General features: G+C 56.2%; 1 protein-coding gene across 2 annotated transcripts in view; it reads left to right on the plus strand.

Annotated features, from left to right (window-relative positions):
- The first annotated feature begins 11,566 nt into the window (after positions 1–11,566).
- CEMIP (cell migration inducing hyaluronidase 1) overlaps positions 11,567–23,635 on the plus strand; it is a 129,499-nt gene continuing 117,430 nt past the window's right edge. For both annotated transcript variants that reach the window (XM_045058716.1, XM_045058717.1), the window contains exons 1-3: positions 11,567–12,485; positions 13,837–14,010; positions 14,555–14,745. The gene's annotated coding sequence lies outside the window, so the exon portion shown is untranslated. The remainder of the gene's footprint in view (positions 12,486–13,836; positions 14,011–14,554; positions 14,746–23,635) is intronic.

Consider the following 23,635-nt stretch of genomic DNA (forward strand, 5'->3'; position numbering starts at 1 on the left):
GCGTGACTCCCGCGTCCTTTCCTTCCTCTCCGCGTCGGAGACAGTCACGAGTGAGAAAATGCTGTGTTGTTCAAGAAGAAACCCTCGGGGCTTTCCGATTTCACTGCCTCCCGCAGGGCGTGTGCCTCTGTCCTGCCAGAGACCCGAGCGGACTCTGGAAGAAGCCAGGGCGTCCGGCGAGTGGCAGTAAAGTGCAGCCGGGACCCCCGCGCAGGGTCTGCGGTGGGTCCTGGGCACGAAACAGGTGATGGAGGCACCACGGCCGGGGGGAGCGGGGGGGGGGGGGGGGGGAATGGTGCCTGCTTTTTGGAAAACCCAAATCAACTGTGGTCCATAGTCGTTTCAGCCCTTTGACCACTGACCGGAAAAAGAGCAAGTGACAGAGGCTCGTCTTCAGCTCTGGGGACAGACCGCCTGAGCGTGCGGAAAGAGGGAGCGTTGGCAAAATGGAGGTGGAAGGGGACAGGGCGAGCTCACGTGAATGTGTGTTCCAGCACAGGGCAGGCTACTTCCTGGTCTTAGGTGGGTACCTGTAAGGGGGCGCCTTGAGACGTCTGGTGTTAGGTCAGTACCTATAAGGGGGAGCCTTGAGACTTCTAGTATTAGGTGGTGCCTGTAAGGGGGAGCCTTGATGTGACTTGTTTGTGTCCACTCAAAGTAGCTTATGTTTTCTGACTCCTGACTCCTTTCCCAAAACCAAGGGGACAGTTTTGCCCGAGTTCCACATGGGGACAGCCTTCCCCCGAGGATGGTGTGCGCGGTTACCGTGGGGACCCCGAGAGAGACCCCATTCACGAGAGTAACACATGCAAGTAATGAACCTAGGAGGCGTGGTCCCTTGTGTTTTCTGCCGTAAGATGGACTTGGGATGCGGACCAAGCCTCCCAGTAGAAAAAAGCGAACATTACTGAATAACGTGGAAGAAATCTCCGCAAGCAGATGCGTGAACTGGTGAGGAGATAAAGACCATGCGGGTGATTTGCCGGGTGCAAAGGAGAACAGACAGGGAAGAGGGCATCGACCCCAGTGTTGTCTTGGGTGGAATTTGCTGGACTGGGTTCGCCTGAGCCTTGCCTGCCCAGTCAGGTAGAGCTCGAGGGACAGGAAGCAGAACTCTTACCAACCCAAGAATAGGAGGGAACATACACAGAGATTCTCTCAAAACAAAACAGCAGGTGTTTTACTGAGCAGTGAAACAACAGAAGCATTATTTTGCTTTAGATTGGGAATTAGCCATAGTAGGCATTACCCTCACTGCTGAAAATTACACAAAAGACTGTAGCAAAAGAGGGGGGGAGAGACAGAGAAAGAAAAGAGAACAAAAGAGAAGGAAGGAAGGAAGGAAAGAAGGAAGGAAGGAAGGAAAAAAGAAAGAAAAAAGGACAGGAGAAAGAAGAAAGAAAGAAAAAAAGAAAAAGAAGGGAAAGAAAGAAAGAAAGAAAGAAAGAAAGAAAGAAAGAAAGAAAGAGAAAAAGAAAGGAAGGAAGGAGAAAGAAAAGGAAGAAAAAGGAAAAGAAAGAAAAAAAACAGATGAAAAGAAAGAATGAAAAAGGTAGAAAACATGGCAAAAACAGCTGAATATGTTCTAAAGCCAGACTATTGTGGGGTGTGCATGCGTGTGTGCATGTGTGCGTGCGTGTGTGCGTGTGTGTGTGCGTGTGTGTGTGCGTGTGTGTGTGTGTGTGTGCTGGCTTTATTAGTACTTTAGTCAGTAGACTCAAAATACATCAAAACATTGTTTCTCTAAAGCACAAGAAGAAATCGATAAATACGTTAATTCGGATAGCAGCAAATATCCAGGCGGTCTCCGTATCATGCTCTTTGCACAGAAATCACTCTGCCTGCACCCCTCACCCGGGAAAGCTTTCAGTCCGGCGGTAGCGGGACAGCGGTATCATGCGCCCATAAATGTATAACACGCCGAGTAGTAGCAGGTGCCGCGAAGCAAAATCCAGCAGGACAGGGGTCATCAGTCTGCCGTCCGGCCAGGAGCCAAGTCCCCCACCTCCAACTGATGCACGCCCCGCCCGATATGTGAGCAGATGTTGCATTCCTGGAAAGGATAGGGAAGGGTGGTTTTGCTTTGGAGCCGGAGTTGCTTTATGGTTCCTGCCTATGCTCAGAACAGAGCCTGGAAGCTGCTGGACCCGCTAACAAGACAGCAGGTGGGTGCCTCCCTCGTGGGCACAAAGAGCCTGGTTCTGTGAACTGCTTCGCTGCGCCTCGTTTCTGGCGGGGGACACCTGTAAGAAATGTATACTAAATGGCTTTATTTTTTTTCATGTTTGTTTATTTCTGAGAGAGAGACAGAGACAGAGAGAGCCTGAGGCAGGGCGGGGGGTTGCGGACAGAGAGAGAGGGAGACACAGAAACCAAAGCAGGCTCCAGGCTCTGAGCTGTCGGCACAGAGCCCGACGCGGGGCTGGAACCCCCAAAGCGTCTTAAACATTAGCCTCTCAGGTAATTCCAACTGTGAGATCGTGACCTGAGCCGAAGGCGGATGCTTAACCGACTGGGCCACCCGGGCGCCCCTATGCTAAATGACTTTAGATCAGAGGTCCTACAATGTTTCCCTTCTAGGGTCACATAGCGCATGTTTTCGGCTTCCGGGGCCACATGGTCCCCACACTCAGCCTCCCAATGTGTCACGGCTGCACCGTAGACGTTGAAATGAGGGCATGTGCTGTGCTCCAATGACCTGACTGATAAAACCGGGTGGTGGGCCAGATTCGGCTCGCGGGCTCTCATTCGCCAGTCCCTGTCTTAAAGATTCTCCTTTTAATGCTGCTTGTCGGCTGTGTTTTACTCCAAAAATAACGCACGCTCCCGGGGGAGAGTACAGCCCTACGGGACACCAAGTGAAAAGCCGGGGGTCTCTCTCGCCTCGTCGCTCCCCCGTCACTACCCCACTCCTCAGAGGGGACCCCGCGACGTACCGGCCTCCATCTGGGAAGGAACCTCGGGCCTCCCACCTACGTCCATGCCCGTGCCATCAAGTTCTCAGAGTCATTTAAGGAAAGGCAAACAAAAAAAGGGCAGACTGACCGGGCTGGGGAGTGCTTCTCCTTCTGCACAGCCCGCTGGCTGGCTCCTTAATGACGGACCCTCGTCCCTCCCAGGGCAAGACGCAGGGGGGCTTCTCCTTAAAAACAAGACCACTCGGTGCAGAATTAGTGGCCACTAGAAAAAACAAAATGTAATATTCTTTCAATCGGAGCTCGTCTATCAAGCCGAACGACGCGCGGAATTCATTCGTTCATTCATTCATTCGTTCATTCTTCATCCAACCATATTTATGACCCCAAACTCTACTTTGCTCCGTTCTGGGGATGAGGCAGTCATGAAGTCAAAGCCCCCGTCCTCTGGGAGCTTATATTCTGGGAGGGGAAACAGACAAGACACAGGGAAACAAATAAAATAAGCCAATCATGGTGTGTGTCGTAAAGGAAAGGATAAACACAGGGAGGAGGTGAGAAAGCATTTAGCCTTCTGAGAGGGTAAGTGGTTCAGCGTTCCACCTGTGGAATCCACCTGTCGACCTGAGCTTGAACTTGAGTGCCACCGGCTGTTAGCTGCCTGTCTCAGGGACACCGCTGCACCTCTCCGTGCCTCGGTTTCCTCACCCGTAAAATAGGACGGTCGAGTACTTCTCTCATAACATTAACGTGAGGATCGCATGAGCCTAGGATGCACTGGGCTCCCCGAGACCACTAGCGATCAGCGTCTGGAGAAACAGAACATTAGCGAGGGGCCTTTGGGAGCGTGTGGGTAGAGGACACCCTTTCCTGCCCCGCGTCCTCGAACTCACGCTTTCTCACTGTTATCTGTAGAAGGAGTAACTGCTAGGTTTCTCTTCTCTACTCACCGTGCGTTTCGCACGTGGCTGTGACTGACGGCCATTGTACAAATCCACGCACGTCGTTCTCAGACTTCCTGGTATTTTATTGCGAAGCATTTTTTTAACCGGCCAATAATTTACGCTCAAGTCCTGTCACGGTAGGCCGGTGGTTCTCAAAGTGGGGGTCCCTGGACCAGCAGCCTCAGCATCGCCTGAGAGCTCACTCCCAGGGCAGATTCTTGGGGCCACACAAGCCGCGCTCGATCAGAACCCCTGGTGGGGACGGCGGGGCTGGTGGGGGGCTCAGGGGTCCGTTTGAACAAGCCCCGTGGGCGATCGGATTCGGCTCATGTTAACATTTGAAAATCTCTGAGCCAGGTTATTGGACGTTGAAATGAAAAAGGGGTCCTACCGAGAACAGCTCCTGTACTCCCCTGCTCAAGGCAACACTACGGTTTGTGGCCATAGTAACAGGTGACCAAGAGAACAGGGTTTAAAGCTGTCCATCAGTGACGCCTTCCTTCAGTGGGTTCCCAGCTCCTGAAGGCCGGCCAGTCGGCCACAGCCTGGCTCCAGGGACCAAGCCTCCTTGGCAAAGGGTCACTCGGTCCCTAAAATCTCCCGCTGGTGAGAGTCCACGAGGCCCTGAGCCCCGCCCTGCCCGCTCGGCAGGAGACCATCATTGTGCTGGGCTCACTGCTTGGCCAGGGACGGATCCAGATGCACTGTGCTCCAGATGCACTGTGGTGATGTCTTCCTTCGACACCCCAGGCAAGCCGGTGGCTTTAGCCCACGGGCGCCCACGCCCCTTGACAGGTAGGGGGTGGACAGCATCGTGAGTGCATGGGGTGGGGCGCCGTGAGGAGCCAGGAAGTGGCGTCCTCGAGAGGCACTCACATTGTTTTTTAATGCTTATTCATTTCACACACACACACACACACACACACACACACACACACACACCTGTGGGCAGGTGGGGCTCGCCTGGGGTCTTTGGGCTTTCCGTCTGCACGTCCAGGTTAGTCCCGCCCCTTCACTGTTGTACAAGAGGTGACACAAGGGGGGAGAATTGCCTCAGAGGAGAGATTGATTTGGCGACAGTTTAAGCACAGTCCGTGCCTACAGGGTGCACTCGTACACTTCTGGAAAGAAGGCGGAAGGTTTCGGGGCATCACAGGAAAAGATCAATGTCTGTGTCATGTTGCCGCTGAAGCCACGGAGGACACTTGGAGCTGAGAGCATCCGCTAATGTGCTCCTTGGTTGTCTGGGAATTACTTAGAGTATTTAACCAGCGTGGTTCGTATTTATTGTTCGTGCTGGGAAATTTCTCTTCGGGCGTATCGTGTAAATCTCAGTGGAGAGGTGGTTATTTGTTGGCTTCCGCGTCTGCTGAGCATTCATTCGCTCAGTCTGTGGTCGTGCCAGCCCGGGGACAGAGAGACGGGGGAGACGCGTCTCTGCCACGGAGCTTGCGGCTGGAGGTGGGGGGCGGGACGGGGGTGCACGCACTGCTGGGGTTCCAACACAGAATCCCCTGCAAGCTTGCATGAGAGCTCAGGGTGGGGAGAGGCCAGAAAAGATACCCTCCCCCCCGACCCGGGCAGCAACCTCTGGTGTCCTGAAGGGTGGCCTGGGGCTTTCCGTTAGGAAATCGGTGCGGAGGCCTCTTTGGAGCAGGGCCCGATTTTCCTCAAATATGGTCACGGGGGCTTCCAACGAAACACGCTGTCTCCCAACGACGTTATGGAGTTGAAAGTGAGTTAGCTGATCTTTGGAGAAAGATCAAAGACAAATTGTGTTTACTGGATCCGCCTTCTGCCGTGGGCGCTTGTACGACTGATGCTGTAATTCAGTAATCCAAATGTATTCAGTCAGTGCACACATACGCACGCAGTGTCTGCTCTCCTGTGGAGACACTGTTCCAGGCGCGGGGGCGGAGGGGGCACGGCGGTTAATAAAACGACTCTATTCCTGATCCTTTAGCATTCACACTGCCCCAGTGGTAGTGGGACAATTAAGAAAGGACAAAGAGGGGCGCCTGGGGGGCGGGGCTCAGTCGGTTAAACGTCCGACTTGGGCTCAGGTCATGATCTCGCTGTTCGTGAGTTCGAGCCCCGCGTCGGGCTCTGTGCGGATGGCTCAGAGCCTGGAGCCTGCTTCGGATTCTGTGTCTCCTTCTCTCTCTCTCTGCCCCTCCCCTGCTTGCATTTTCTCTCTCTCTCTCTCTCTCTCTCTCTCTTTCTCTCAAAAGTAGACATAAAAAATTTTTTTAAAAAAAGGAAAAAGAAAAAGAAAAAGAAAATAAATCGGGGTAAGGGGATGGGCTGGGAGTGATGGTGCTGGAGACTCGGTGTGCAGGAGGATGGAAAAGAACTGTCTTACATGTGATTTTGGAGTAGACGCCTGAATGAAGTCGGGGAAGGGGCCGCGCAGAATTCCAGAGAGGGGCAGGGTGTGGGAAGGGCGTTTCCGGCAGAAGGAACAGCCAGGACAAAGGGCCTCAGGCTGGAGCGTGTCTGGTGGGCTGAAGAAACAGGGAGGGGCAGGAGAGCCGGGGAGCGGGGTGGTGACGGAGGCCGCTCGCAGTAGACTTTGTTCCAAGTGAGAAGTAAACTGGAGGGTTTTGGAGAAGCATCGTCCATTCTGGAAGGAAACCTCCAGCCATAATTTCTTTGTAAGTCCTATCTTTTTCCTTTTGAAATTGTGGTAAAATCCAGATAGCACAAAAGTTTTCAACTTAACCGTTTTAAAGGGTACAGTTGATAGTGTTGCGTATATTCTGGGCAAACCGTCTCCAGAAGTTTTTAATCTTGCAGAACGGGAACTCTTTATTAAACACCAGCTCCCACTGCTGTCCCCCGGCCCCTGGCCGCCGCGTTCCGCCTCCCACCCTTGAACTCGGGCACTCTGGGAGCCTCGTAAAAGAGGAGACGTAGAGGTTTTGTCTTTCTGTGACTGGCTCATGTCACTGAGAATAATGTCCTCAAGGTTCATCCACACGGTGGCCCGAGTCAGGATTTCCTTCCTTTTAAGGCTGAAGAACATTCCATCGTAGGTATAGACCGCATCTCGTTTATCCGTTCTTCCGTCGACGGGCCCTTGTTATTTCCGGCTTTGGGCGACCGTGGATAATGCGACGACAAAGACCAGAGTATAGATCTCTCCTCAATACCCTGCTTTCAGTTCATTTGGATGTGTCCCCACTTGCGGGATTGCTGGATGGTGTGGTAGTTTGGGTTTTCATTTTTTTAAGGGTGCCGTATTATTTTCCATGGTACCTGAATCGTTTTTTCTCACCGGTAGTGCCCGGTCCCCCCACATCCCCGTCAACACTTGCTATTTTCTGTGTTTGTTAAAATGGCAGCATCCTGGCGAGTATGATGTGGCCTATTTATATTTATATTTATAAATATATATATTTATTGCCATATTGGCAATGAGTCAAAGAACAGCAATTCTGGGCATCGGGACTCAGGGAAACAGGCCCTCTCCTGTGTGGATCGGGGGAGTGGAGGTTGGTCTGACTTTCCTAGTGGGTAACTTGGCTGCGAGCTGCTGCAAATGTAAATTTCTCCCGAGGAAATAACGAAAGAGAAGTGCAAATATATTCAAAATCCCAGCCTTATTTCGAATGCTGGAGTCAGGGGTATCTGGCTGGCTCAGGCAGTAGGCCACATGACTCTCGATCTTGGGGTCATGAGTTGGAGCCCCAAATTGGGTGTAGAGACTACTTAAAAGTAAAATTTTAAAAAAATGAAAAAAAAATACAATACTGGAATCAGGAACAGGGGCTTGATTATGTAAATTATGTCCATATTAGGAAATGGTATATACCACCTAAAATTAATGTTGAAAGAGACTTAGGACTTAGGGAAGTGGGGGCACCTGGATGGCTCCGTCCGTAGGGCATGTGAGTCTTGATCTTAGAGTCATGAGTTCGAGCCCCATGTCGGGGATAGAGATTACTTTAAAAAAAAAAAAGACTTGGGGAAATGTTTACGGTATATTATTACGTGAAAAGAGGCTTAGGACTATATATGACGTGATTGTTTTTCCCATTTCAAAGATTATTTGCTTTTTTTCCCCTCTGGGGCGCCTGGGGGTGCTCAGTCGGGTAAGCGTCCGACTTCGGCTCAGGTCCTGATCTCACGGCTCGTGGGTTCGAGCCCCGCGTCGGGCTCTGGGCTGACAGCTCAGAGCCTGGAGCCTGCTTCGGATTCTGTGTCCCTCTCTCGCTCTGCCCCTCCTCCGCTCATGCTCTAAGAATAAATGAAACATTAAAAAAAATTAAACAAATTTTAAGGTTATCTGTTTATTTCAGTGATGTCTACACCCAACGTGGGGCTTGAACTCATGACCCCGAGATCAAGAGTCACATACCCTTCTGATTGAGCCAGCCAGGCACCCCTAATTTTTTATTTTAGTACAGAAAATTTATCCTTACTCTTTATTTTTTTTAAGGTATTCTAATTTTTTTTTTTAAAGCAGTGAACTTGAGGGGCTCGGGCTCCTCTTCCGCAGGACGTGCAGGCTGGTGAAGAAAGGCTTTGAGCTACACAGTGAACTACGCACGGAAAATTTACGTGTGTGTTCGCATACGTGTCTGTGTATGTAACTTGTGCGCGAAAGAAGGCTGTCTACTCCAAGTTCACAGTGATGATCTCTGAGCCACAGTGATATTTTCCCTTCGTGCTGTCGTACATTCTGCAAAGTTCTTGTAATATATGCCCCTTAGGTTTGCAATTAGGTGGTCTCTCCTTGGTCCATTTTCTGAACTTCCCAAGTTTTTTTTTTCCCCCCTGCAAGAAACACACATCATCTTTGCAGTTAGGGAAAAGAAATACGTGATGTGAACACATCGCATGCACACAGGAGTCTGTGCAAAATACCAGATATTAAAAAACCACAGGGGAGGATGTGCTTTCTCTCTGGCGGTGATGAGTTTGAAGAGGGAGATGTGGAAATCCGCTCCCAGACCTTGCAAGCGCTTGGCCAGCGTTCTAAGATTTCCCGTCCCGAATTCCAGCACAGACCTCCACTCACCAGAAAAATTAAGTATTTGTCTCTTCTTGGCCCGGCCACCTCATCCGCATCCAACAAAACAGGAACTGAGCAGCTATTAGTCCTGGAAATCTGGCTCCGGGGAACGGGGCCGGGAGTGTCCCTTTTTCGAAGCCAGCTTCAGGCTTGGTGTGCAAGGGCGACCCCTGTCGGTAGAATTTAAGTACGCCCGTGGATCGGGAGACCTGACGTCTCCGTTTTACTCTTTGTGGGGTCTCCTGGAAGCCTGGCAGCCAGCAGCCCACTCTCTCCCTCCCCCCAGCTGCATTCTGCCTCCCATCCCCCCACGCCCCGCCCCCCTCCTCGGGTGTGCCTGCTGTGTTCCTGGGAAAACCTCATCTGGAGGCTTGGGCGTGGGAGCCACAGGTGTGGTCAGCCTTTCGGACATGGCACAGGTGGGCTGCTGCGGGGCCGGGGCCGGGCTCTGCCCGTCGGCAGATGGGCTGCGGTGGCCCCCGCTCTGGGGGGACAGACTTGCACCCCTCCAGTTGACTGAAAACGCCAGACCCGGGCAGGGTGTGGGAGCGGTGAGCAGACAGGCCGTTGGATACAGAGGACGTGGCCGACGGGTTCCATCTCCCCCGAGATGGAAGGCTTTCTGGGCGGAGTCCCACCGTTGAAGAGCATCTCCCCTCTCCCTGCAGACTCTGGGGGGGGGGGGCAGATTCCAATAAGAAGCCTGCATACGATCCGTCAGCCCGACCCTCTCGCCCGGGGCCCTGGTCTGTGATAAAGTAAAGCTGGACACCAGAGGAATGTGCTGGGCGTTTCTGTGCTTCGAGCAAACGTGACTAAGTAATTCTCAGGGCCCGTCACCAGACAGGAGTCTGCCTTTACTGTTTTGTGTCTCGGTGCCCGGGGAGCAGACCTCTCAGCCAAGAGCATATGCCCTGCAGGCCTCAGGTCTGCTCTCTGCTGACGGGAGAGAAGCAAAGTCTCCCCCGTAGCTCTCTGCTCCCAGCAAGACTGGTTGGAAGCCGACCTTTCTCTGCTTAGGCCAGATGCTCAGCATCGTTCAAATGTTTGTGGGTCCTGGCATCTGGGGCGGGGGGGGGGTCCCCCTTGGGAAAGGAAAGCAACCAGAGATTATGATATGAGGAGGAGGGGCCATGGGTGGGTTCCGTCTACATTCGCTGGAAAGGAGAGATGGGAGACAGGTGCCCACCATAAGACCCAGCTCCCTACCTTTCAAGAAGTCAAGGAAGGGCTGAGAATTACAGTCAGGGGCCCCGGTGAGGGTCAAGACCAGCTTTGTGGGAAAGGCCTGGAGAGGAATGCAGGACTTCCCTGCTTTGGCCAGGGAACCGGTGTTTCTGCCCCAGCCCAGCAGTCGGACGCCCGCCGCTTCTGCCTACAGCTGGGCCTCAGAGCCCGGCGGCAGATTCACGGGGCTGGCGACTGCCGCCTTAGCACGAGGACCTTCCCAGCACAGCTGTGGCCCTCACGGGGCAGGTGCATCTTCTAGGAGGAGGCCGGTCAGCCGGGTGGAAGGGGCGAGTTGTAAGCGCCAGAAAAGTGGAAGGGACGGAGGACTGGCGCCAAGGCCCTCGTTTTACAAGCAACAAACACGCAGAGACCCGGAGAGGGGGGGCAGGTGACCCCGGGTCACACCGCAAGTAAGTTCGTGGCAGAATTGAGAGATGACTCCAGGTGCCCCGCGGGGGGGCGGCCCGGGCTCTTTCTACTTGTAGTGCTCCCTCGGGCAGGGGAGAAGCTGCAGCAGCCATCCCTGCTGGCTTTGACCCTGGAGGGCCTTGGTCTGGACACCGGAAGGATTCGAACTCGCTGAGCACCTACTACGCGCCGGGTACCCGCGCTCCCGCGCCCCCGGTGAAATCCCAGCAGGGCCGCGAGGAAGCCTCACGGAACCCACTTTGCTGGCGAGGAAACTGATCCCCAGCTGTGCGCGCAGCCGCACCGCCTGGCGCGTCTGACTCCGCTTGCAAACACCGGGTCCCTATCCCAGGATCCCTCTCCAAGGCCACGCTTTTAGAAGTTAAACCCGCAGAAGAGCCAGCGACTCACCAGCCCCGCCCCCACCCCGCGCCCGCTCGGGCGCACGCAGGACGTGCTCGCCCGCCGCCTCGCGGGGTCGGAGGTCGCCCGTCCGCCCCGACCCCCACGCCCCCACCCCTCGAACGGCCGGCCCTCGGCGCCCCGGGCTCTGGCGCCCTCCCCCGGCGGCGGCGGCGGGCTCGGGTCTGCGCCTCCCGGAGCGGCCGCCAGAGCCCGCCCGGGGTCCCCGCCCCACCTCGCCGAGGGGCGGTCGGCCGGGGGCGGGCGCCTGGGGCCCCGGGGCGGAGCCAGCCCGGCCGGCGCGGCGCAGGGAAGCCGCCGCGCGCTATAAAAGCCGCCGCTCTGGCCGGGGCGCCGGGGAGTGGAGCGCGGCGCGGCCGGTGGGGTCGGACTGGCGGGCGCGGTAGGCGCGGGGCGTCCGGAACAGAGCGCGGCCGGCCGGGCGCGGAGCCCTTCGCTTCTCCGGCGCAGCCGTCCCTCCGCCGGCGCACGTCCCCGGAGCGCGCGGGGGCCCTGGGCTGGGGCCGCCGCACCGCCCCTGCCGCCGCGCTCCCGGCCCGGGAGGCGTGCCGCCGCCGCCGCCGTCGCCGCCGCGGACCCGGAGGTAAGAGGGCCGGGAGCGCGGACGCCCCGAGCTCGGAGCGGGGGCAGGGTCGCGGGAAAACGTCGCCCGTCGGTGGCTTCGGTCAGCCCGTCCGCTCGCTGCTCTGCGGTGCGCCTCTGTCTGTCTGTCTGTGTGTCCGTCCGTCCGAGCGTCCGCTGATGGGCACGCGCCCCTGTCACTGTCCTCTGTGAGATTTCACCGAGCCCGTGCGATCTGTGCAGGCAGCAGGTGCCGGGGGCGCCGTCGTCCACGGAGCGCACCCGGCGCCGGGGGGGTGCTCTGGCTTTCCGTAGCGTTCCCCCCTTCTCAGTGGCTGAGTCTTGCGCCCGGGACGGTGGCTGGCGGGCGAGGGACCGCTCCGAGGGTCGGGTCGCCGGGTCCGGCCGCTCACACTGTGCACTAGCGCGTGTGCGCCTGGCCACGTTGCGCCCTGCGGCTCGGCCCCGCGCGCTCTTCCTCCTGGGCCCCCCTCCGCCTCCCGCCGCCTCTGGCTCCCGCACCCCCGGATCGCGCTGGGCTCCCCGCGTCGCGCTGGCGCGGGAGGCGACTGGATGTGAAAAGAAGTTGACGGCCCCTGTTGATGTTTAGACTGAGACTCCAAACCCGGCGTTGCCGGGAGAGGGTTTGGTGGTGCCTGGCACGGGACGTCGGCTCCAGAAAAGGTTACCTTAGGTTGGGAGGAAAGGCAGGGACCTGGCAGAGCGCAAGCCAGGGCTGCGGCCACGTCTCCGGCTCGCCACTCCGGGAACCAGGGCCAGAGACCTTCTGGAATGGACCCGGCGGCACGCATGTGCTCTGGAGAAAGGCGCCCAGTGCGCCCGAGGTCGTCAGCCGCAGACTCTCAGCTCTCAGAGACCGCCGCCGCCGGTCCCCAAGCGTCCAGCACGGCGGCCGTCCAGGCGCGCCTCCAGCAGCCGGCTTTGAGGTCCTGAGTCTCGCTCCGCGCAAGCCAGCGTTGCCCACAGGTGAGAACTCTGTTTTGAAACTAATCTTTTGATGTGTGAGCCAGCGCCTGGCTGCAGCCCCATCCCGGAGATGGTGAGCCTGGGAGCGAGTCTCCATTCCAGCGGTCTGGAGAGGGATGCCGGGCGCGCCCCGGGGCTGGGGACCCGCGGCTTTGCGTGCCCAGGCGCGGCGCCACCATGGACAGCTCCCAGCCACTTCCTCCACTCCGGGTGTGCGGCCCTGGGTCTTGGGAAGGTGCGTCCTCCCAGACTCCAGGCGTTGGGGCGACAGGAGGGAGGAGAGGGACAGCTAGGTTTTGAGAGCCCTCTGTATCCTGTCCCGAGGCGGCAGGAGCCACTCGGGAGGGAGCCAGGGCTTGTGACTGGGACCTAGATCAGCCTGCAGGTGAACTCTGTCTGGGACCTCTGGTATGGTGTTGGGGGACAGGGCGTCCCTGGCTTTTTTGTGGCACTCACAAAGGACCTCTTGAGGTCCCTCAGAGGTGTCATAAATGTGTGACGCCCGAGCATCCGACTGAGGCAGTGAGATAATGCCAGACCTAATTAGGAACCGCCCAGCCCGCTTCCTGCGCACCGCATAGGGTCTTGCTACATTCCATTAAGTTATTTAGTAAATTTGATCTTGGGAAGATACATTAGTTTCAGAGTCACAGGGACGGAATGCAGGAGACTCCGGCCAGAGCAAGTTCTAGAGAATGTGTCCAGATGCATTTGGGAACGCAACTGTACTCGCTTCTGATCCTAATGGTTTTCTGCAGGGTGCATGGCACTCGTAAGGAAGCTTCTAAAGGTTCCTCTGGAGCCCAGTTGATGATTTTTCAAGTTGGTTGCTTGGAAACAGGGAGGAGAGAACCTGTAGGGGTTCATATCTGTGCAAATTAAACATCTCCTTTCTCTGATGAGAAACGGCACTGGCTCTGTGTGTTCCTTTGGTATATGTGCACCTGTGCAGAAGTGTGTATCTGCCTTTACTTGAAAATCGTAAGAAATTTCCAAGGTCGGCTTCCGGTTGTGACCGATGGAGGTCCGTGGAGAGTAAAAAGAATCAGGCACCTTTTTTTTTTTTTTTTTTTTGAGGCAGCGTGTGTAATTTTGTGACAGTCACTTAAGCTCTGTGCCTGTTTCCTCATCTGTCACATGGGACCACACAGTCTCTCTTGCAGAATTGCTGATGAGAACTAAGTGGAAAGCATTTAGCCCCTAGCTGAGCACAGAGAAAGCTCTTAAGTTGGTGGTGGTTACAGGTGCATTTTAAAGGCAGTTGTGCATTTGTTTTGAATCACCAGCCCTCTGCCCTCTGCTCTCTCTCTCTCTCTCTCTCTCTCTGCTAACCTGCCATCGTTTGACACAGACTCCAAACCCTGCTTAATGTTCCTGTTGGGGAACTGGTTGACAAAAGTCATGCCCGTGTCGAAGCTGATCCCAGTGCCAACAAAAATCTCACTGAAAGCTAAATGGAAGAATTTTTGTGAGACGAGTCAGCCGCCTGTGTTTCTCACCTGTATACACTTGGAAGAAAGACAAAGTGAGTCGTTTTCAAAATACTGTCATAGCTCCCTGGGCTGGAGGATTATTTCTCCCGGATCCTTCTCTCGAAGAAGGCGGGACCTCCAGGGGGCCTCCTTGTCCTGCTGGTGGGGGGCAGGGCGTTCTCCTGGGTCTTGCCAGGGGAGTGGCTTCCACGGCCCCCACTTCTGGGTTGTGCAGGATGGAGCGAGGGTCGCTGCCCGGGGCAGCGCCTGGTCTAGGAAGCCCGCGAGCGCTCGCGACCTGGCAGGAAGCACACCCCTTCCTGGTGGAGCCCTGCCGGGGGCTGTGACATACCGCCCAGGACACAGCGCTGCACGTGGGGGTTCTGCCTGGTATATGTCACTGAGAGCGTGAAGTTTGGATAATGGAATTATAACAGGCCCAATCTCACAGTTAGAGTTTTTCCCCCAAAATGTGTGTGTGTGTGTGTGTGTTTCTGCCAGTTTCACATTCTAGTCCTCCTAGATTTCCTGTCTATTAGTTTTATTTATTTATTTATTTATTTATTTATTTATTTATTTATTTATTTTCCTCAGCAGATCAGAAGACTTTTTAGCTCCCTGCCTCTAAGCTCAAGGATGCAGTCCACAGATGCTGGGAGTCTCTCGGTCATTTTCGCCTGCCCGGCGATGTGAATGGAGCAGGAGGCTGAACCCCAGTTGACCTTGAAGGGCTGGCTGTCTTCTCTGGACTCCCCCGCAGGTTCCGGTCCCCAGCGCGCAGCTTTCTGGTAGGAAGACGACTGAACTACAGAACATTCTTGGAATGCGGGGCCAACGAGGGGAGGAACAGGTGTAGGAGGGAGGGTCTCCGCGGGCCCCGTGGCACTCTGTGCGCAACAGCGGGGGGCTGAGTCTCCGGGACAGACCAGTCTGATGGCAAGAGCGGCATTCGGGGGGCGGCGGGGGGGGGGGCAGCAGGCTGAGAGGGGCGCATACGGCCCTTGAACCCCGCTGCTTGAGTGGCCCCCTTCTGTGGTGTCTGCAGGGCGGCACCGTCTGTAGAGCGAGTGCATCCTGCGTTTGTTTGTAGCTGTGGCCCAAGAGGGCATTAGGAGGGGTAGTGGGCACAGAGGGGCCCTTCTCAGTGCTGAGTGCCTTTTTCACAGTGTTCACCTGGGCCCTGAGCCTCTTTCCCCAAGAGCCCGACACACGGAAACTGTGTTAGAGGGGGTAGGACTGTGGTGGCTCTCACGGCATTCGTCTCTGTGCCTCTGCCCCTGCCCCCCGGCTCTGCTCGCTCCCTCCAGGGGCCATCCTAGCCCCTCTGGTGGGTCTCCCGCTCCTTCCCTTGTCCTCCTGTCCTCCGTCTGCTCCGGTGCCTGCCGGGCTTTGTTCAAACCTGGCTCTTCAGAAGGGAGACTGCCTGCAGAGAAATGTCATCAAATATACATTTGCTCTCCGCTCGGCTCCCTCGGGGCCAGGAAACACCCTTCCCCACCCTGCTGCTCTTCCAGGGTCCCTCTCCAGGCTCCTGGGCTCAGCGAGCCCACCCTCTGCGGGTGAGGGAGCCCTGGCGAGCACAGCCGTCCCCCCCCCGGCCCCGTACTCACTGCGAGCAGGTCGCCAGCTCCGGACAGTCTGGCTCCTCGCGGCACCGGCAGATGGCTGGGGTGTTATCTTCGAATCTTCTGCCTCTGAGGCAGGATGGATGCGGGACTGAGACTTGAACAGGCAGACGAGTCTCGGGACCGGGTTAGGAAGCTCGCTCCCATTGGCCGGTCTGGGTGGGTGGGGGGCTGAGAGTCTGCGCTGGTCCACGGAGCCCCCTGTGGGGTGCCAGCGGGGACACCCGCACCTTCCCCTCCTCGACCTCGGCACTTCTGGGTGTGCCCTGTGGGTTTCTGGTGTCTGCGCGCCTGCGGTCCAGCTGGCCTGTGTCCCCCTGGTGACCTTATACCGACCCCTCACATTCTCAGAGGTGATTATTGTTGCTTCTAAACCGTCTTATCGGTCGACTAAATATCTTGAATCCCTTGTCCCTTGTCATAATAAATTTCCCAGCGCTCTGAGCCGAGTCACTTTTAAGTGCGGGACCGTTGTGCAAATGGCAATCCGTCTTTGCTTGGCGGAGGCGTCTGAGTGTAATTTTGCTGGAATTAACAGATCACCCTGGGGGGGGGGGGGGTCTCCTCTCCCTCTGGTTCCAGACACAGAGAAGGCGTGTTTACATTTAGATGACTTCCCTGGACTCTAAGTCACAACTGCGTTTTGAACCTAAAAATGACATTTAAGCCTCGATTATCTTCCTCAGGCCCCTCCCGGTGGGGATGAGCGGCTCCTCCCAGGGATGCGGGTCAGCCCAAGGCGCTTTTGATCGTCTCTACACGCGGGCCCTGGGTTAGCCACCAGGGAGGCAGAGGTCATCCGTGGGCCCTGCCCTCCAAGCTGCCCGCCTCGCTGGGGGAGAGGACACCTAAGCCAGAAGTCTCCAGGCGGGTGTGATGGGGGCGGGGACACACGGGTCAGGAGGGGTGGTGGGCGGGGGGCCTGCTGAGGGCAGGTGAAGCTGGGAGACATTCTAGAAGCTTCCCTGAGAAGGGGCCATACCGTGCATCTGGAAGGACTAGCAGAAATTTATAGGAATTTTCCCAAGAGGCGAAGGTGAGGTTTGGGGAGGGGAGTTCAGAAGGCGTTCCACATAGGGAAAAGGCCGCAGGGAAAGATCCAGAAGCACAGGCAGGCTTGGGCCTCTGACTACCTTCAACCTCTCACGGGCACAGCGCCCCTTACCTGCCCAGACCTGGGGCTATACCCGGCAGAAGAGAGAGTCGTTCGGTGCCTTTAGTCTCGTAGACTAGTGACTGTAAATGACTTTAACCGTACGCTTTTTTCCCCAACAAAATCTTACTAACTCTGATATACAAATCAGATAAAAAGGGGCTGTGGCTGGGAGTGGGCTTTTATCTTGAGGCCCCCGAGGGGTTCCACGGGGCTCTGTGGGTTCCAAGGAGCACAGTTTTTGAACACCTCTGTCCTGGATCATTGCATTTTGCTTTTGGCCATCCTATTTAATAATGTCATCTTCCCATGATTGTGGTTTGTCTGGCTACATCTTAATATTCTGGATGTCTCGCGGGGTTCTGTGTCAACAATTTTTAATGAAATGAAGCCAGAATTTTCCTGCATGTGACTATCTAACAACTATGGGGTGTGTGGGTTAACAGGGGTAAGGATCTGTGACAGGGGCTGGCTCAGAAAACTCAAGCTGTGGGGCGCCTGGGGGGCTCAGTCTCTTAAGCATCCGACTTCGGCTCAGGTCATGATCTTACGGTCCGTGGGTTCGAGCCCCACATCCGGCTCTGTGCTGACAGCTCGGAGCCTGGAGCCTGCTTCCGATTCTGTGTCTCCCTCCCTCTCTGCCCCTCCCCTGCTCGTGCTCTGTCTCTCTCTCTCTCAAAAATAAATAAACATTAAAGAAAAAAAGAAAACTCAAGCTGTAGCGGGCACAAGAGGTGAAGACAGGCGTGAGCTTCTCACAGAATATGGACTTCTTATTTTCAACTTTGTCCGTCAATCTTGTCCATTCTTCGGATTCTAGAAAAGCTGGCAAGAAGGAAAACAGAACTTATTTCCAGGGTATACGACCTGGAACATCCAGGATCTTGTGCCCTTTCTCACCGAGGTAGCCACATCTGAATGTGGGATGTTTTTGAAAATGGGGTTTGAACGGGACTGTAAGTCAGAAGTATAGAAATGGATAAGTTCTGCTGGCCTGGGGTGAGGTGGAAGGTTCCAGGTCAAGCTGCGGCCCCTGCGTGCTTCTTACAGAGCTGCCCCAAAGGAGGAGGTCCACGCTCTGAATGGAGGGTGGGGGGGACCCAGAGAGAACCCCGCCCTCGCCTATGGGATCTGAAGAACCCCTTCCAGCTCTAAAGCCGGAATCATATGACTGATGCCAGGTGATCAAGGTGAGGCATGGTCAGTGCCAAGAGTTTAGAGGGTACCTCCAGCTCCAGAAAGCCCCGCTGGCTATGTGACGAGCCCGCGGAGGAAAGTGGCAGGGGACGTTTCCCTCTGGGTGGACATCCGCACTTGCCCCGGGCTTGCCTGCCAGACCAGCAACCCGCCGAACCGGGCAGTGTCGGGGAGGGCTGCGGTGCCTGTGGGTGACCAGCATCTGGGGCATCTGGCCTCACGTCCACATCCAGACCTGGAACACCCTGAACTTTGGCCTTGACTCCCAAACCATGGGGTTTTAGCCTGTCCTTGCTTGCTAGGGGCTGGATGTCGGCTGGCTCCTATGTCACCCTGACCTCTTGGCATCGGTGACCAAAGACCCTGGTTCCCTAGATCCCATGGGACCATCTGGGGGCGGCCCCTGGGGATCCTGAGCTGTCCACCAGATGCAGAGGCCACGCCTGGCTCTGTCCTCTCCCCTGGGTGGGGGGTGGGGTGGGGGAGGGCAGTGGTGCCTGCTGGTGTATGATGAGGGCACAGGTGCCCGAGGGTACAGAGCTGGTAGAGGATGGCATCTGGGCATCCGTCCAGCTCTGGTCGAGTACGTCAGCCGCCTGCCTTCTTCCCAGGCTCTTGTCCGTGCTGTGTGGCGGGAGCAGTTATTCCCAGCTCAGCCCCACCGAGTCTCCCAGTTCCTGGGTCTCCAGAGCCCCCCAGGCTGACAGCGGGTGTGCAAAGCTTTCTCCTTCCCCTAAAGAATAACAGGAAGGAGCCTCAAGAGGAGTGAGGAGGGGAGCAGATATGGGCAAACCATTTAAAAAAAGAAAACGTTATTAAGCAAACTGGTGGTTTTATGACAAGCCTGTTTCAAAGCTGCGTTGCCCTGAGTAATTTGCTCCTATGCTAATTTTCCAAAGGTTTGGTCTCAGGAAAACCTCAAACATAGTGGCTAAGTACTTTCTCCTTTCCTTTCCTTTCCTTTCAAAATCGTGTTTATTTTCGGAGGAACTTAATCCATATGTTTCAGATCCATTTCCGTGTTACTCAGCAAAAGGTTGTCCCGCCCCCCCCCCCCCCCCCCCCGCGACGTTGCTGAGCCGCGAGCGCGGTTTGGTTCTTTTTCTTCCCGGCTGCGGCCGCCCCACACTTCACCGACCCGTGCGCCCGCCCCGAGCACCGCTACAGCCTAAGTCAATACAGGCCCTGGAGGCAAAAGGGAAAACTCAGTCGCGCTGACCCTGTCTTTATTTAAAATCGTGATAGTTGGGGCGCCTGGGTGGCGCAGTCGGTTGGGCGTCCGACTTCAGCCAGGTCACGATCTCGCGGTCCGTGAGTTCGAGCCCCGCGTCGGGCTCTGGGCTGATGGCTCAGAGTCTGGAGCCTGTTTCCGATTCTGTGTCTCCCTCTCTCTCTGCCCCTCCCCCGTTCATGCTCTGTCTCTCTCTGTCCCAAAAATAAATAAATGTTGAAAAAAAAATTTTTTTTAATCGTGATAGTTGGTTCGCTATGGATTTGCTGCAGGAATTTCGATTTGTGAAATGGGGCATTTGCAGTGTTGTCTGGATTAAAGTCTGAGTTTTTCGGTGCTCTTTTAAATCTTGCACGCTGGCCTCGGCCTCAGGGTCACCCCGGTCAGCGCTCCCCCGGGCTCATCCTGGTTGGGGCGCGCTGGTGACCTTGCCGTTGGAGCTGGCTCCGCCGTTATCCCCGCCTGGGTAGGGGTCGGCGCCCGGGACCAGGCACACAAGGTTTTGGGGACGCTGACGGTGCCTCCCCTCAGGCCATTAACCCAACTGTTGATGTGGTTTGGGGTGGAGCGCTGCCAGGGCAGAGGGGGCGGAGCGCTGCCAGGGGGAGGGGGCGGAGCCCTGCCAGGGAGAGGGGGCGGAGCCCTGCCAGGGGAGAGGGGGCGGAGCCCTGCCAGGGGGAAGGGGGCGGAGCGCTGCCAGGGGGAAGGGGGCGGAGCCCTGCTAGGGGGAAGGGGGCGGAGCCCTGCCAGGGGGAAGTGGGGAGGAGGGTGAGTTCTTGTCAGGTTTCCCCGTGACCCGAACCCGGCTTCCCTTCGTTTTCAGAGCAGGGAACGAATTTGCAGTGGTCGATGCCAGAATGTTTTACAGCTTCTGCTGGGCCGACGTGTCCCTGCATCCGTGACTTCTTCAGAAGGGACCGAGTTCATGAGATTTCTCAATTCAGTTCCCGGTAGCAAAAGAGAAAGCAGCTGTTGGGTTTTGGCTTTGGAACTTCCCTATGCAAGAATTTGTCCTCATTTAAATGATTTTTAAAAAATAAGAAGGCACAGCCCTCTCCACGGTGTCTGTCTGGTTCACCCCTTTGGAGAGGCTCAGAGATTCCTCTGACCACAAAATTGTGGGCTGTGTCTATGCATGCGCCAGGTGGCGGAGAAAGAGCTGGAGTCTGTTTTGAATTTTAAGATCGTTGGGTAATGTTGTTACAAATGGTAACACATAAACATTTCCTGGGATTTTCTGAGAATGACCATGTAGTGAAGTTCATTTTTACTCTGAACATCCCCATATACAGTTACTTTAAATAAGAGACTATTTTTAACATATTAAAAAAAAAGGATGATGCTTTGATTGAATCTTGCTTAATAAGCACAAACGTGAGCCTCTGCTCTGCTGGGTTGTTCGAGGACATCACCTCCCCAAGGTCAGGGGAACAGAGACGGGAGAGTCCACCCTGAGTGGTGAGCGTCAGATTTGCACACGGCCCGCTGGAGGCCATTCTGGGCAGGAGGCTGGGATCTGCCTCCCACGATGCACAAAGGGCCTCATCTCAGCCCAAGAAAGAGGCATTTCTTCATTCGGGACAGGCCCCCCTTCCCCCCGGGCTCGGACACAGAGACTGTCATGTTCTGTTTATTCCCAAGGCCTAGCACATAGTAGGCACAAAACATTTATTAAATACACGAAGGCATGAGTTCTGCATCTGAGCCCCCGCTCCCAAGGGCACACATTTCCGGGCGGAATAGATCTGATGCAAATTCAACAAAACCGGAGCCCGACCAGCTAGGGTAGGGTCTGCACTTGGGTGGCCCTGTGGTCATTCTTGTCATTATTATGGATAACCCGGCCTTACGGAACATTTCCCGGTTTCAGGCAGCATGCAATCACTTGATCGTCCGACAGCCCCGAGCAAGGCGTCGGATGGAGAGGCCTCCGTGAGGCCCCCCCCCCCGCGGTCACTCAGCAGCCTTGAGGCCCCCCCCCCCCGCGGTCACTCAGCAGCCTTGAACCGCGGTGCCACACCGCAGGGACATTGGCAGCTGATGGAGTTGGACCTGGGACCCGCGTCCGTGTGAGTCCAGACGCCCTCTCTCTGAGTGATGACCGATGTTGCTTGAGTTTTTGAATTTTGAGAGAGCATGTTTCTGGGGATAGTGTAACTCACACGAAAGCAGCTGGAGAGTTAATTTCAACTCCACAGCACTCACGGTGATTCTTGATGGCCAGCTGGGATTCAGACATGGCTCCGTCGTACCTCCCTGTGCTGGAGGAGCTCATGGTCTAGCCGGGGAGACAGACGGACAGACGTTCAGAGACCTGTGGTCTGTGCTGGAAGCGAGGTGTGAACAACATGGGACAGACTGCTGATGCGTAACCCGCGGGGGAAACCGACCAGCGGGCAAGAGGCCGGGGTGAAGGAAGTGTGTGGTTGGCCCTTGAAGGAGAGTAGGGTCTCCTGGGCAGAGGAAGAAGGTTTAGGAAGGAAGGAATAGTCTGAGCTAAGTTCAGAGAATCCAGGAAACAGGAGTCTGGGGGAAGGTCTAGGAGTTCCTGGAAATGAGATGGTAAGGGTGGGGGCAGGGGGGTTGGTCCTCCGAGTCGGGGAGTCTGGCCTCCAACCGTGGTGACTTGGACGAGGGGGACGTTAGACCCTTGTTCCTGGTGGCAGGTGGTTTGGGTTGGGTTTGCGTCCGTCAGTCCTGAGGGTGGTATTCTTGGCAGGAGGTGCACTCCGGGACGCCCGCTCTCCCTGGGGAGCGTGGCTGGCAGGGCCCAGCAAGGGCAAGAAGGAGGCCTCGGCCGCCCAAGGGGAACTATTGGAACCCGGCCAATGGGGGGTGGAGGGCAGGAGGGAGAGCATCACGTTGGAGACGTTTCGGGGATTGGCGGCCCGAGCCTCTGACAACACGAGGCCCGGTCCCTCTGCAGGCAGAGCTCCGAGCCTCTGAGGGAAAATTTCGGAGGCTCGTGACCCCGAGCCCTTCTGGACCGATGTATCCCCTGCTCCCTGTGCGGCCTCGGTGTGGGGTCAGGAAGGTTCGGACCTCTGTCCTTTGGCCTTCGTGCTGATCTCCGGAAGCGCCTTCCTAATTCTTCGCAGATCCTGGGGCAAATCCCTAACTGCCTTGAGGGCTGGCCTGCAGCAGGTGGGGCACGGGAACAGAGCGTCTGTGAGGGGCTCACCTTGGGAAGGGACAGAGGGGGCAGCGTGGAGATGCTTCTCCGGTTCTGCCCTGCATGAAGCAGATCCTCTGCTGTGTGGCCTGCAGAGGCCCAGGGGCCACCTTCCCGTGGCTTCCTCTCCTCTCCGCCCGGCGTTTGTAATTAGGCATTCAGGGAATTTCAGGGAACGACATCCACCCACAAATGTCCCCTGAGGGTCGCCCGGGTGCCCAGAGCTGTACTGAGTTCTGCCCATTCAACAGACACGTAAGTTGAGGTCCAGATCACCAACATCTCCAAGAGGATCCTAACCAGATGACCAGAGAGAAATATGGACAAGTGCTTTAGGGAAAACTCCCCTCGATTTTGCCGACCACAGAATAAACTGTTTGCCGTATTCCTTCCTCGCCATTTTAAAAGGCTCCTTAGTTTGTGTTTTCTTGGGTTTCTACAACGTTAGAGCTGGTGTAAAAAACTGGAAAAGGGGCATGGGAACCCCACACACCTGGCCGCAAATCCGCCGCCCTCGCTGACTTGCCGTGTGACTTTGGACAAGTCACTGCACCTCTCTGTGACCTAGTTGGCGATCCGTCCCCCAAAGCGGGATGACTGTTTTTTCTGAGAATAACATAAGGCAGCTAGTAGTCACGTAGCACCTGCAGGCTCTTGGGGCTGCGGCCCGGGACAGAGCAGGCGTACAAATGGCGAATCTCCCCATCTGTCAGCTACTCAGTTGAATCAGCAGTCATTTCGAGCAGAGAAGGCAAACCTGTGACTTCCGGGCGAGTTTGCAAACTTGAAAAACTTTGTCGGAGGTTAGCGGCCCCCCTCTGATGGCCCGGGGCGCCCCCGAGGCCGCTGTGGAGGGACAGGCCACGTCGTGGGGGACGCCCGGCCCTGTGGCCTACGGGACCAGGAGCGGGGTCTAGTTCCTCACGTGGCTTCTCCAGAACCGAGCCGGTGCTTAGCACGCGTGGACGGGTGAGCACTGTTGGCGAGGACAGGCTCTCGCTCGCACCTGCCCTCTGCTCGCCGCACGGTCCCTCGCTCACGTCATGCAGCAGGGCCCCGAGAGTGAGCGTTGACTTGGTTTCTTCTCCCGCTTACGGGTGAGGAAACCGGGGGATCGGGTGACTTCTCGGGGTCACACGGCGAGCCCTGCACGACCCGGCTTCCCGACGAGGCCGTCTCGCCTGGCCCCGGGCCTGAACCAGCCTCACAGGAAGCAGGACAGGGAAACGGGTTAGCAGTTTTCCCACTTCTGAAGACAATGCAAAGTTTCAAAGGTGCCCAGAGCAGACTTCCCGGGGTC

Source organism: Felis catus, chromosome B3, assembly GCF_018350175.1.
Source record: "Felis catus isolate Fca126 chromosome B3, F.catus_Fca126_mat1.0, whole genome shotgun sequence".
NCBI lineage: Eukaryota > Metazoa > Chordata > Mammalia > Carnivora > Felidae > Felis > Felis catus.